The sequence below is a fragment of the Schistocerca gregaria genome, chromosome 3 (assembly GCF_023897955.1).
Source record: "Schistocerca gregaria isolate iqSchGreg1 chromosome 3, iqSchGreg1.2, whole genome shotgun sequence".
In the NCBI taxonomy this organism is placed as follows: Eukaryota; Metazoa; Arthropoda; class Insecta; order Orthoptera; family Acrididae; genus Schistocerca; species Schistocerca gregaria.
In genome coordinates, this window is record NC_064922.1 from 583,518,156 (window position 1) to 583,532,443 (window position 14,288).

At 53.5% G+C, this 14,288-nt stretch overlaps 1 non-coding gene across 1 annotated transcript; it reads left to right on the forward strand.

Moving 5' to 3' along the window:
- Positions 1-6,839: 6,839 nt before the first annotated feature.
- Positions 6,840-6,994, forward strand: LOC126356797 (5.8S ribosomal RNA). The gene has a single exon (XR_007565830.1). It is a non-coding gene; the product is annotated as a 5.8S ribosomal RNA (ribosomal RNA).
- The last annotated feature ends 7,294 nt before the right edge of the window (positions 6,995-14,288 follow it).

The window sequence follows — 14,288 nt, forward strand, 5'->3', positions numbered from 1 at the left end:
TGATTCGAGTGCGCTATCCCGAGCTTCTGTGATGTCTGAACGCGCTCCTCAGGTCGAGTCGGGAGAGGCAATCGAGGAAAATGTCTTACAAAGACATACAAGAATTACATTGCTCCTCGAGCAACACATCAAAAATGGAAAAATTAGTCAAGCGGCATTAACTATAATCAAAAATGAACTGCGGCGTGGGCTATCGCTAACGCCAAGCTTGAGGGCCGTGTCGAAGAACTTACCAAAGAAAATGAAAGACTAAGAAAACAACCTGGAAAGACCTGGGCGGCGGTGGTCCCACAAGCGCCACCAAAACCGCAGACAACAAAGGATGCCATTGCAAAAGTCACTAAAAGATCAGACACAACGGTTTTTCTAAGGACCCTGCCTGGTCAGGACACTAGCGTAAAAAGAATTCAGGAATTGCTTACGACCACTATTAATCCAGCGAAAGATAAAATTAAAATAAATAAGGTCAAACCCAGCAGAAACTCTGTTATTGTCGAAGTCGCATCAGAAGAGGACAAAGAGAAATTATTAAACAATGCAAAACTAAACTCGGTGATCAAATGCGAGCCACCAAGGAAAAGGAACCCATTGGTCATCTTATATGATGTACCAACAATTATGACAAACGAAGAACTGCAAAAATGTATAAAGGCTCAGAATTTCGAAGATATGTCAGAAGAAGAATTCAAAGCAAATTTCAATCTGAGATTCAAAACTGGGCCTCGGGACCGTGATGTGGTGCATCACGTTGCCGAGGTCTCTGCTCAAATGTGGAAAAAAATTACAGCAATGGGCAAACTATACGTCGGCTTTCATGCCATAAACACACGCGACTTTCTGGTCGTACCACGTTGCCACAATTGTGGAGATCTCGACCACATTCTGAGGTACTGTACCAGGGGGTCGGCCTGCTCGAAATGTGGCGAGGATGGCCATGTCAGGAAGGACTGTAGGGCTGCAGCAGTTTGCATCCCCTGCAAGAGACAGGGTAAAAAACCCTGTGGTACCACGGGACGTAGCTGCCCCACCTACAGACTTCTGGAACAAAGGCTTATTTCAAGAATAGACTATGGCTGATCAAACCAAAGCCAACAGGATGCCCAAAAGAAAATCCCCAAGCAAAAGGAGGAGGGATGCCATGAGGGCGAGTGCCTTCAAGTTATTTTTGAGGTCGCTCACGGGCACCACAACCAGAACCGTAGACAAAGGCACTCAAACTGACTCTACCACTATGGATAGAGGTACACAAACTAGGCCTCTGGCAGTCATGCTCCCCTCCTCCGCAAGCAGGGAAACAAGGACGACTAAAGACCTACGGCAACGGCATCCTGTACCAGAGACTGTGGCAGTCTCAGCAGAAATAAATAGAACAACAAAACAACCAGTTCAAGTAAATAAAATAACTAGTTCAAGTGAACCAGCTGAACAAAAGATCCTGTATTGAGACTGCCACCTGTCGATCCAGTTAGAGTCTATCCAAACCTCGAACTCACCATGCAACTGGCGAGGCTGGAGCAGCCGACTACCCTGACCACTGCCTTGAGACACGTGGTTCGGGTGGGACATGAATATGGACAGAGAGTCACCTTCTCGGTAATGGAGGCTGTGGACAGAATTCAACTCAAGTCAGTGAATCTCCCCATTGACTTTGAAGCCCTGCGAGACTTACTAAAGAAAGTCTTTGACAGACGTGGTGAAAAATTCGACCTGGACGAAATTTATCGACAAGCAGTTCTGGCAAATGGACGCATCACATTTGACTGGAAGAAACCATGGCCTAATGACAGAATTCATACATACTCTCCATAGACAACTACATGACGGAAATCACCATTGGCCAACTTAACACTCATAACAGCAGACTTGTCATGCAGGAGTTACGTAAGGAAGTGGAGGAGAGGAGACTGGATGTGGTCTGTCTGCAAGAGCCGTACTCCCTAAATGGGAAGATAGCTTTCACAGCTGCGACCTGGCAAGTAGTCTGCAGAGGAGAAGACCCAAGAGCGGCAATAATTATTACAAACAAACTTATAAGGGCTACAGTCCTAACGCAGTTTACAACCAGCCACTGCAACGTTGTGGAGCTGCAGTCTCCATCAGGAGCTATTATTGTGATCAACATGTACTTCCAATATGGTGATGACATTGAAAGACACCTGGCACACCTCACCACAGCTATTACGGCGTTGCGGGGGCGGAAAGTATTTGTGACTGCCGATATGAATGCCAAATCCCCCCTATGGTACAGCGGCACCAGGGGTCTTAAGGGAGAGAAGGCAGAAGAGGCCATCATGGCCTTGCAGCTTGTGGTGGCTAACAAGCCAGGCAACCCTCCGACCTATGCGGCGGGAGGTGGCCAAGGCACAAACATCGATGTGACCCTGGCTACGCCAAATGCAGCACACCTAATCCAGGAATGGAAAGTAGTGGAGAATGCCACTACAAGTGATCATAATCTCATTACTTTCAGCATAGGAGACGGCGAGAGCCGCTGGGCCATAGAGTGGGAAGTACAATATAATTACAAAAGAGCCGACTGGGAGAGACTTGCTAGGGAGTGCGACATTTCTCCATTATCAGAAGGTGACGAACACAGAGACCTTGACGTTGACAACAGAGCCGAGGAACTGGTGACAGTAATAACTCGAGTGGTCAAAGCAGCCGTACCTACTAGGAGGAGGGCCATGGCGGCCTCTCCGTCACCATGGTCTGCTGAACTAGAGGAGATGCGCCGGTCGGTCAGAAGGTTCAGGAGGCACTACCAGTGCAGTGTCGTCTGGCCCGAAAGACAAAGATGGCTGCAGCTTTACTGGGAAGATAAAGATAACTTCCAAAAACAGCTACGGGAAGTTAGAACAAAGAGTTGGGAACACTTTGTTCTGAACCAATTAGCACTAGACCCATGGGGAGTTCCCTACAGGGTTGTCCGGGAAAAAATCCGTTCTCCGATGGAGCTCTCAACCGTCAGGCATGGGGCCGGGATGACGGGGTCTTGGCAGGAAACTGCTGAGGTCCTTCTCCACTCCCTGCTGCCTGATGATACTGCGGATGAGACAGACGAACAACGGCAGCTGCGGGAGAACAACAACAATGCATATGAAAATGATACGGCAGTCTACCCATCTTCTGAAGAAGAGGTAGCTGCCCATATAAACTCCCTGAAGAGAGGAAAAGCTCCTGGGCCAGACGGCATTGTGGCGGAGGTGGTGCAATTCCTGGCCCCCCAGATAGTCGCCCCTCTATCTCATTTGTATAACGAATGCCTCAGGCAGAAAAAGTTCCCCCGAATATGGAAGAGGGCAAATGTGGTAATTATAAAGAAAGGAGCTGACAAAGACCCAGCAGAAACTAAATCTTACAGACTGGCTGCACACCGAGTGCTGTGCGGAATGAGCAACAGGCAGTTTGGCTTCAGGCCTGGACGATCGGCATCTGATGCAATCGCCCTGGCGGCCGAGGTCTGCGGCTCTACCCCGTACAAGTACGTTGTTGGCATCATGGTGGACATAAGTGGCGCCTTCGACAACCTGTGGTGGCCTTCGCTCTTCTCCTGCTTACGGGAGAAAGAGTGTCCAGGGCCGCTATATGGGTGTCTGAATAGTTATTGCGAAGATCGGGAGGTCTGGCTATCATCTACTAGCACAAGAGTAAGGAAAACTATCACTAAAGGATGTCCCCAGGGTTCCGTACTGGGTCCGCTGTTCTGGGACATCCACATGGAACCCTTACTAGACACATTACAGCAAAGTGATGAAGTGCTGGAGGTGATAGCCTACACAGATGACCTCCTCCTACTGGTCGGCTGCCGTAGCCGAGAAGACATAGAGCCTAAGATTGACAGAACAATAAATACACTACAACTGTGGTGCCGTAAGACGAAAATGAAAATTTCACCGGCTAAGTCTACATACCTTCCTCTAAAGGGACAATTAGCTTGTAACCCAACTGTTAGGATAGATGGATCACCAGTTCTCCGGCGACGTGAGACTCGCTACCTTGGTATCATCATTAATGAAAGGTGGACTTTCGGTAGACACATCGAAATCGTAACTCAAAGAGCCCTACAAGTACTCAACAACCTCATCTCCATTGGGCACAAGCGGTTTCATCTTTCACCACATCTCATCAAACCCTATCACAACAGTATACTCACATCTATAGTGGGTTACGGCTCCAGAGTCTGGGCACACAGGCTCACAAGGGTGGTGCCCGCCATGACAGTGAGCAGAGTGCAGAGAAACATGATTTTGAGATCAGTGGGGGCATACAGGACTACACCGGGAGGAGCCCTATTAGTTATAATGGGGCTTTGCCCCTTGGATATCAAAATTAGGGAGCAGGCCGCTTGGTACTGGGCTAAGAATAGGAATTTGGAAAAAACAGAGGAAATTCTGGGCAGCAGGACCGAAAATAAAGTAGAGATTAGGCAAAAAGGGGAGCTGCTATGGCAACATTCGTGGGAAAATGAAGAAACAGGGCGTCGAACCTTTGAGCTCCTACCAGATGTCAGGGAAAGGATGGGAATGTCACATTTCGATCCATCCCGGGGACTTATCCACTTCCTCACTGGACATGGACCGTACTCGACATACCTATGTCGATTTGGTAAAAAGGCGACACCTGCGTGTGACTGTGGTGTTCCGGAGGGTACTCCTGACCATGTAGTCTACCAGTTCCCCCTTTTCAATGATGTGGCCTCAGTACTGCGGGACCAACTACCACACAATGACACATATAGACTAATCAGACATCGTGACACTTTCCATACCATCAATAAACTGGCTAACGCGGTATCTCAGAAAGTCTTAAAGGACTATTTGAAAGAACTATACTAGCACAAGTAGGAGACAAACCAGGACACAGATAAAGTTCGATACCTTACTCCCAAACCGCCTGGGCGCGGAAAGGCCGACTTCCTCAGTCTGAATCCGCTGCGCCACAGGATTTTGGGGAGTGGGGTGCAGCCTAACTGAACTAGAAATCGCACCAGACTTGAAATTAGGATAAGTTAGTTGTAGGACTTAGTTTTTAGACATTATTATTACCATCTTGGCCTGAACAGTGCCAGGGACACGCTCATTGGGGTTAGCTCAATGAGCAAGGCTCTATAGTAGACTTATACTAATTCAGCTGACACAACTGTAACGCTGCAGGATTTAGTAACTAGTCTTAAGATTACATGATTGTAGTAGACTAACATTAACGTTGCCCATTGCTTACTCCTAATTGCTTACGTACTAACTAGTTACTAAATAGGACTTAGAATTAGCTGCTAACTATCTTTGTATAACTAACTTGGCCCACTAATCACTTAAGGCAGTGGGCTAGATGTATAATTACATTCTTTTTATTGGAAATGAAGATTTTTCTTTTTTTTAAAAAAAAAACAGAGTCCCAACCAGAGATGGAAGGGACGCTTTTATTAGATCAAAACCAATCGGATTGGCTCGTCCGGTCCGTTTGCCTTGGTGACTCTGAATAATTTTGGGCTGATCACATGGTCCTCGTACCGACGACGCATCTTTCAAATGTCTGCCTTATCAACTGTCGATGGTAGGTTCTGCGCCTACCATGGTTGTAACGGATAAGGGGGAATCAGGGTTCGATTCCGGAGAGGGAGCCTGAGAAACGGCTACCACAACCAAGGAAGGCAGCAGGCGCGCAAATTACCCACTCCCGGCACGGGGAGGTAGTGACGAAAAATAACGATACGGGACTCATCCGAGGCCCCGTAATCGGAATGAGTACACTTTAAATCCTTTAACGAGTATCTATTGGAGGGTAACGTTGCAAAGCTGAAACTTAAAGGAATTGACAGAAGGGCACCACCAGGAGTGGAGCCTGCGGCTTAATTTGACTCAAAACGGGAAACCTCTCCAGGCCCGGACACCGGAAGGATTGACAGATTGATAGCTCTTTCTTGATTTGGTGGGTGGTGGTGCATGGCCGTTCTTAGTTGGTGGAGCGATTTGTCTGGTTAATTCCGATAACGAACGAGACTCTAGCCTGCTAACTAGTCGCGTGACATCCTTCGTGCTGTCAGCAATTACTTTTCTTCTTAGAGGGACTGGCGGCTTCCAGCCGCACGAGATTGAGTAATAACAGGTCTGTGATGCCCTTATATGTTCTGGGCCGCACGCGCGCTGCACTGAAGGAATCAGCGTGTCTTCTTAGGCCGAAAGGTCGGGGTAACCCGCTGAACCTCCTTCGTGCTAGGGATTGGGGCTTGCAATTTTTCCCCATGAATGAGGAATTCCTAGTAAGCGCGAGTTATAAGCTCTCGTTGATTACGTCCCTGCCCTTTGTACACACCGCCCATCGCTACTACCGTTGAATGATTTAGTGAGGTCTTCGGACTGGTACGTGGCATCGACCCTGTCGTTGCCGATGCTACCGGAAAGATGCCCAAATTTGATCAATTAGCGGAAGTAAAAGTCGTAACAAGGTTTCCGTAGGTGAACCTGCGGAAGGATCATTACCGACCAGACTGCATGTGTTTCGATGAGCGTGTCGTGTCGCGCAACACGCTACCTGTACGGCAGTAGCCGTGTCCCGCGTGCGGAACCACGCGTGCCTCTCAAAACTAGCGCAAATGTTGTTGTTGTTGTGTGGTACGGGCGCTGAAGCTCTGGAGCGGCTAGGCTGCGGCACCTGGCGCCTGGCGCCGGTTTTGAATGACTTTCGCCCGAGTGCCTCTCCGCTCCGGTGTGGAGCCGTACGACGCCCATCGGCCGTCAGGCCGTTGGACACAAACTAATGGAACAGGGGCCGTCAAACGCCTCAGTCCCGCCTCTGCAACTGTCTTGGAAGAGATGGTGGAAAACTGAAAAGATAAAGATCACCCAGGACGGTGGATCACTCGGCTCGTGGGTCGATGAAGAACGCAGCAAATTGCGCGTCGACATGTGAACTGCAGGACACATGAACATCGCCGTTTCGAACGCACATTGCGGTCTATGGATTCCGTTCCCAGGCCACGTCTTGCTGAGGGTCGGCTACGTATACTGAAGTGCTCGGCGTTTGTCCCGCTTCGGACGCCTGGGAGTGTCGTGGTCGCATGTGTGGTCGGCCGCGTCTCCTTAAACGTTCGATGCGCGCCCGTCGCCTAGCGGTTCGCGAAACGGTGCTTTCTCGGTAACGTGCACAGCCGGCTGGCAGTGTGGCGTGCGACACCTCGTACAACGACCTCAGAGGAGGCGAGACTACCTACTGAATTTAAGCATATTACTAAGCGGAGGAAAAGAAACTAACAAGGATTCCCCCAGTAGCGGCGAGTGAACAGGGAAGAGTCCAGCACCGAACCCCGCAGGCTGCCGACTGTCGTGGCATGCGGTGTTCGGGATGGTCCACTACCCCGACGCCTCGCGCCGAGCCCAAGTCCAACTTGAATGAGGCCACGGCCCGCAGAGGGTGCCAGGCCCGTAGCGGCCGGTGCGACCGACAGCGGGACCTCTCCTTCGAGTCGGGTTGCTTGAGAGTGCAGCTCCAAGTGGGTGGTAAACTCCATCTGATACTAAATTTGACCACGAGAGTTCAAAAGTACGTGAAACCGTTCTGGGGTAAACGTGAGAAGTCCGAAAAGTCGAACGGGTGAGAATCACGCCCATCTGGCCACTGGCCCCCACCCTCGGCAGATGGGGCCGGCCGCCCGCATGGAGCAATCCGCGGCAGTGTCATGTCCGGTTGCCTTTCCCTATGGCCCGGGTGCGCAGCCTGTCCTTCCGCGGGCCTCGGTTCGCGTCTGTTGGGCAGAGCCCCGGTGTCCTGTCTGGCTGCTCGGCGGTATATCTGGAGGAGTCCATTCGCCCCTTTGGGCGCTCGGGCTCCCAGCAAGCGCACGCGGTTCTTCCTGGATGACGGACCTACCTGGCCTGCCACGGACCCGCGCCGCTGTTGGATCGGGATGCTCTCAGGCGGAATAGTCGTTCCTGTCAGCTTTGGAATATTTCACGACCCGTCTTGAAACACCGACCAAGGAGTCTAACATGTGCGCGAGTCAGTGGGCTGTACGAAACCTAAAGGTGTAATGAAAGTGAAGGTCTCGCCTTGCGCGGTCACAGGGAGGATGGGGCTTCCCCGCCATTCACGGGGCGGCGGCCTCCGCACTGCCGGGGCGTCTCGTCCTCATTGCGAGGTGAGGCGCACCTAGAGCGTACGCGTTGGTACCTGAAAGATGGTGAACTATGCCTGGCCAGGACGAAGTCAGGGGAAACCCTGATGGAGGTCCGTAGCGATTCTGACGTGCAAATCGATCGTCGGAGCTGGGTATAGGGGCGAAAGACTAATCGAACCATCTAGTAGCTGGTTCCCTCCGAAGTTTCCCTCAGGATAGCTGGTGCTCGTACGAGTCTCATCCGGTAAAGCGAATGATTAGAGGCCTTGGGGCCGAAACGACCTCAACCTATTCTCAAACTTTAAATGGGTGAGATCTCCGGCTTGCTTGATATGCTGAAGCCGCGAGCAAACGACTCGGATCGGAGTGCCAAGTGGGCCACTTTTGGTAAGCAGAACTGGCGCTGTGGGATGAACCAAACGCCGAGTTAAGGCGCCCGAATCGACGCTCATGGGAAACTATGAAAGGCGTTGGTTGCTTAAGACAGCAGGACGGTGGCCATAGAAGTCGCAATCCGCTAAGTAGTGTGTAACAACTCACCTGCCGAAGCAACTAGCCCTGAAAATGGATGGCGCTGAAGCGTCGTGCCCATACTCGGCCGTCAGTCTGGCAGTAATGGCCAGTCCTCGCGGCCGTCCGCGAAGCCCTGACGAGTAGGAGGGTCGCGGCGGTGGGCGCAGAAGGGTCTGGGCGTGAGCCTGCCTGGAGCCGCCGTCGGTGCAGATCTTGGTGGTAGTAGCAAATACTCCAGCGAGGCCCTGGAGGGCTGATGCAGAGAAGGGTTTCGTGTGAACAGCTGTTGCACACGATTCAGTCGATCCTAAGCCCTAGGAGAAATCCGATGTTGTTGGGGGTTGTCATAGCATGATGCACTTTGTGCTGGCCCCCGTTGGGCGAAAGGGAATCCGGTTCCTATTCCGGAACCTGGCAGCGGAACCGATACAAGTCGGGCCCCTCTTTTAGAGATGCTCATCGGGGTAACCCAAAAGGACCCGGAGACGCCGTTGGGAGATCGGGGAAGAGTTTTCTTTTCTGCATGAGCGTTCGAGTTCCCTGGAATCCTCTAGCAGGGAGATAGGGTTTGGAACGTGAAGAGCACCGCAGTTGCGGCGGTGTCCCGATCTTCCCCTCGGACCTTGAATATCTGGGAGATGGCCACGTGGAGGTGTCGCGCCGCTTCGTACCCATATCCGCAGCAGGTCTCCAAGGTGAAGAGCCTCTAGTCGATAGAATAATGTAGGTAAGGGAAGTCGGCAAATTGGATCCGGAACTTCGGGATAAGGATTGGCTCTGAGGATCGGGGCGTGTCGGGCTTGGTCGGGAAGTGGGTCAGCGCTAACGTGCCGGGCCTGGGTGAGGTGAGTGCTGTAGGGGTGCCGGTAAGCGCGGGCGTTTAGCGCGGGTGTGGTCTGCTCTCGCCGTTGGTTGGCCTCGTGTTGGCTGGCGGAGCAGGATGCGCGCGTCTAAGCGGCGTTAGCGCCCGGTGCTTCAACCTGCGTGCAGGATCCGAACTCGGTCCCGTGCCTTGGTCTCCCACGGATCTTCCTTGCTGCGAGGCTGCGTCCGCCTTAGCGTGATTTCTGCCCAGTGCTCTGAATGTCAACGTGAAGAAATTTAAGCAAGCGCGGGTAAACGGCAGGAGTAACTATGACTCTCTTATTAAGTTGATCAAGTGGCGGTGGCGCGGCTGCATCCGAACTCGGCTTCTCGAAGCGTGGTTTTGCTGTAGTCTAGCTGCTACCGCGAGGTCCCTTCCTTGGGTTGTAGTTACAGGGAGTGTGATGTGCAACACATGGGCCTAGCCCTCTTAGCCTCTCCACTTCTGTGGTCTTCTCTCCTTCACGTGGGCCCGCTGATTTTGCAGAGCAGAAGACTGCACCAGGGGCCTGGGGGGGTACCAGCCCCCTCGCATTGTCCCTTTTAGTTGGGGGCAGCATAAATGAGAATACAAGTGGTGGTCCTTCTGCTGAAGGAGCCACCCCAGCTTCCCCAGCATCTATCCGGCCAACCGGCCGTGCCGCAGATACGGTTACTTGTGTAGCTTTTTACGCCTACAGTGAGTGCCACCGCAGCTTCACCACCAAAAACGGTCTCGGGGTCCATCGCCGCCACCAACATCCTGCGGCCGCCAACGCGGAGATCATCACGGAGAGGCATCGCGCGAGGTGGACGGAAGAAGAGGTCCTATCGCTCGCCAAAGCGGAGGCCGAACTGTTCCTTGAGAGGGACGCACGGTTCTTCTTTGTCAATCAAGAGCTGACGAGGATGTTCCCCGACCGAACGCTCGAGGCGATCAAGTGCCAGAGGCGGAAGGCTGCCCTCAAGCAGCTCGTCTGCGAGTTTATGGAGGCGCTTGAAATCGGTGGGGGGGGGGGGGAATAGCCGGCGTCCCGCCGGGGAGCGGCGAAGCCGCTGCCAGACGCGGGCGATAGCGCTGCGCCACCCGATGACGCAGCTGAAGACTTCGCGGCCGATACCATCGAGCCGCCTCTGGAGGGGCCGACCGACGCCGCCGTCTGGGAGCATCTAGCGGGGCTACCCGCTTCCGCTCAGCGCTTCTCTGTGCTAGACCGAATCATCGGTCTGGGCCGGGAGCACTGCCCGAAGTCATCCTGGGCATGCTTCCAGACGCCCTTGCGTCGGTCGGGTCCAGAGAGGAGAGGTCAGCCACGAGGACACAGAGGCCGCGCCAACCACCTAAGCGGCCTCCTGCTGCTCCGCCGCAGCAGAGGCGCAAACGGCGCCGATGGGAGTACGCCAAGACGCAGAGTGCCTTCCGGTGGTCGCGCGCGCGCTGCGTGCGTGTCCTTCTGGATGGCACCCTGCTGCAGCCGCCGCCTGACATCCCCGGTCTGCTGGACTTCTGGGCGGACCTCTTCACTAAGAAGCCCATCTCCACCGCGGGCTTCATACGTGACCGCCTCCTGCCGCATTCGGAGCCTGTTGCTCCTGAGCGCCTGTGGGGGCCGGTCACACATGAGGAGGTCGCCGCTGCCTTGCCACCCAGGGGTTCAGCAGCCGGCCCAGACGGCCTTACTCCCGTCGAGTTGCGGCGCCTGCCGCACGAAGTCCTCGTGAAGTTGATGAACCTCTTCATTCTGGCCCGTGCCCTTCCAGAGCGTCTGCTTCGCGCGCGCACGTCCCTCCTCCCCAAAACGGCTGCACCAACATCGCCTGCTGACTTTCGCCCCATCACGGTCTGCTCGGTGCTGGCGCGGACCTTCCATAAGGTTCTTGCGTCACGCCTGATGCATGCATGTGCTGTGGACGAACGTCAGCGGGCATTCATCCCTCGGGATGGGATGTTGGAGAATACCTTCATCCTGGACACTGCTCTCACCGACGCAGTCCGCTCCTGCCGCTCTGTCTTTGTGGCGTCGATCGACGTTTCTAAAGCATTCGATTCGGTAGATCATGCAGCCCTTCGCCCAGTGCTGAGGGCTCATGGCCTGCCGGATAGCTTCATTGAATACGTCGACCGGTGCTACGAGGGCAGCGCGACAGTGACAGCTGGCGGCGCCGGCGTGGGCGTGTCTGTGCAGCCGTTACGGGGCGTCCGTCAGGGCGATCCCCTCTCCCCCCTCCTTTTCAATTTTGCGGTGGACCATGTTTTAGGACAACTGCCCTCCCACATCGGAGCTCGCATACTCGGTCGCAGAATCAACGCTGTGGCCTTTGCTGATGACATTCTGCTTTTCGCATCGACCGCGAGGGGCTTGCAGTCCCTCATCGACACAGCCATCGCAGCCCTCGCACATCTGGGGCTGCAGGTCAACGCCCGGAAGTGTTTCACCCTCGCCTTGGTCGCGTCAGGACGCGAAAAGAAGGTGAAGGTGGACGGAGACATCACCTTCAGGGCAGGCAACACCACCATGCTTGCCCTGCGCGTGAGTGAGACCTTCGGTACCTGGGGCTGCAATTCTCCACCGCCGGTCGCTGCATTTTCAACCCCCGACGCCATCTGGGGGAGCAGCTGGATGTCATCACGTGAGCTCCGTTCAAGCCGCAACAGCGCCTCTATGCTCTCACGAATGTACTTCCTGGCCTGTACCATGGGCTGGCACTTAGCCGCACCGGCTTGGGTGCGCTAAAGTCAGCCGATATTACCATCAGGGCCGCTGTCAGGAGATGGTTCCGCCTCCCGGCGGACACTCCCCTGGGCTACTTCCACGCTCCTGTTGCCCAGGGGGGCCTCGGAATTCCATCGTGCCGTTGGATGGGGCCAAACCTTCGTCGGTCCCGTCTCCTGGCGTTGAAGAAGATTGGGCCAGCCTTCGAAAGTGCAGGCCTGGATGAGATGCAGCGTGAGATCGAGGTGCTGGAGCGGCATCCTATGTGGGAGGGCCACCTCCTCAAATCGTCAACGCAGGTTGGAGAAATGTTGGCAGCACGCCTACACGTTGCCATCGACAGCGCAGCGCTGTCATCTTCCGCCGCCGTCAAAGGGCAACATCAGTGGGTCGCCGACACCAGTCATCTTCTATCTGGGCGTAATTACATCGATGCTCTCCGCGCCCTCATCAACGCCTTCCCGACGAGGGCAAGGCGTTGCCGGGGGGGGGGGGGGGGGGAAGCAGACACCAGATGCCGCGCGGGCTGCCAAGCCGTTGAGACCGCCAACCACGTATTACAGGCTTGCTTCAGAACGCACGGGTCCCGAGTGAAGCGTCATGACGCAATTGTGCGCTATGTCGCTCGTGGACTCGCGTAGAGGGGCTTCAATGTCTCTGTGGAGCCCCACCTCCGTACACCTGAGGGGATACGCAAGCCTGACGTGGTGGCGGTCAAAGACGGCACCGCCCGCGTGATTGACATCCAGGTAGTCGGAGACCATCTCCGGCTCGACTGGTGTCACTCCCAGAAGCCGGCCTACTACGACACGCCATCCATCCGGCGTGCCATCTCCAATCTGCACCGTGACGTCGAGGAGGTGACTGTGTCCACCGCGACATTGAACTAGAGGGGCGTATGGTCTCCAGCGTCGGCGAAGGATCTCTGCGCCTTAGGATTTCGACCCCGAGAACTGGCGGTACTCAGCACGAGAGTACAGCAGAGCTGCTGCACAAGTTACCGTGTCTACGAGCGAATGACGACCGCAAGGCCGATGCCATGAGCCGGCGTCGGATAGACTGCTGGATATTATCTTCTGCCTTGACTCCTGGGGCCTATCCACAGGAGGAATAACCGTCTTTGTTCTTTGTTTCTTTCTCTCTTTATCTTTCTATTTGTGTTTTCTTCCTTTTTCCAAATACATTATATTGTTGTTGCTATTAATCGCCCTCTAAGTCCCCACCTCGGTGGCGGACATTGGCGTGCTAAATGTGATCTAATGTACACATATACTGTATTTTGTGTTATTCCTATGGAATAAAGACGGCTTGTCATAGCCAAATGCCTCGTCATCTAATTAGTGACGCGCATGAATGGATTAACGAGATTCCCGCTGTCCCTAGCAGTGGACGCACGCGCGCGTTGTCGGCTCCCGCGTCTTCGTCGGCTTCACCGGGAAAGAGTGCTGCGATCGTATTGAGATTTGGCATAGTGCGTCTGTGAGTGTTCGTACCTAAGGTGTGTGAATTTGAATGTCATACGCGTAGTAGTTAAATAGTTACAGCAAGTTTAGTGAAAATGGTTTTTGCCGCGTCTGGAAACAGTCCCTGCCTGTGCTTGGCGCTACGCCTGTAGCGCTGACCACGCGATTGCGGTACCACATACTCTTCGTTTAACTAGACAATTCTACAGCGATCGAGGAGAAATTTTTCTCACAGCACGCGCCTATACACTGTACGCCTTCTGTGTAAATTTTATTGTAATACGGCCAGTCGTTTTTGTGCGTCGGCAGTTTTTGTGAATAGCGCATTTCCATCCGTAACGCGCAAATCGTGTAGGTGTTCACACAATGCTTTAATACGTAAAATACCTTCGTTGCGCCACAAAAGTTAATCGGCGCTGCAATTCATTGCCAAAAGTGGTACAGTGAAGTTTTACTCTATTTGCTCAAATAGTAACGGAGTAAAAAAAAAATATTACGATCATGGTATGTACTTCCGTGGCATAGATAAAGGGATTGCGTACTGATGTATTAAACAAGTGCTCAACGTCAATCGAACTACACTACTGGACGCTGGAGTTGTTGCTGAGAAACTGTGGAAGAGACCGTCACAGTAAGTAAGCG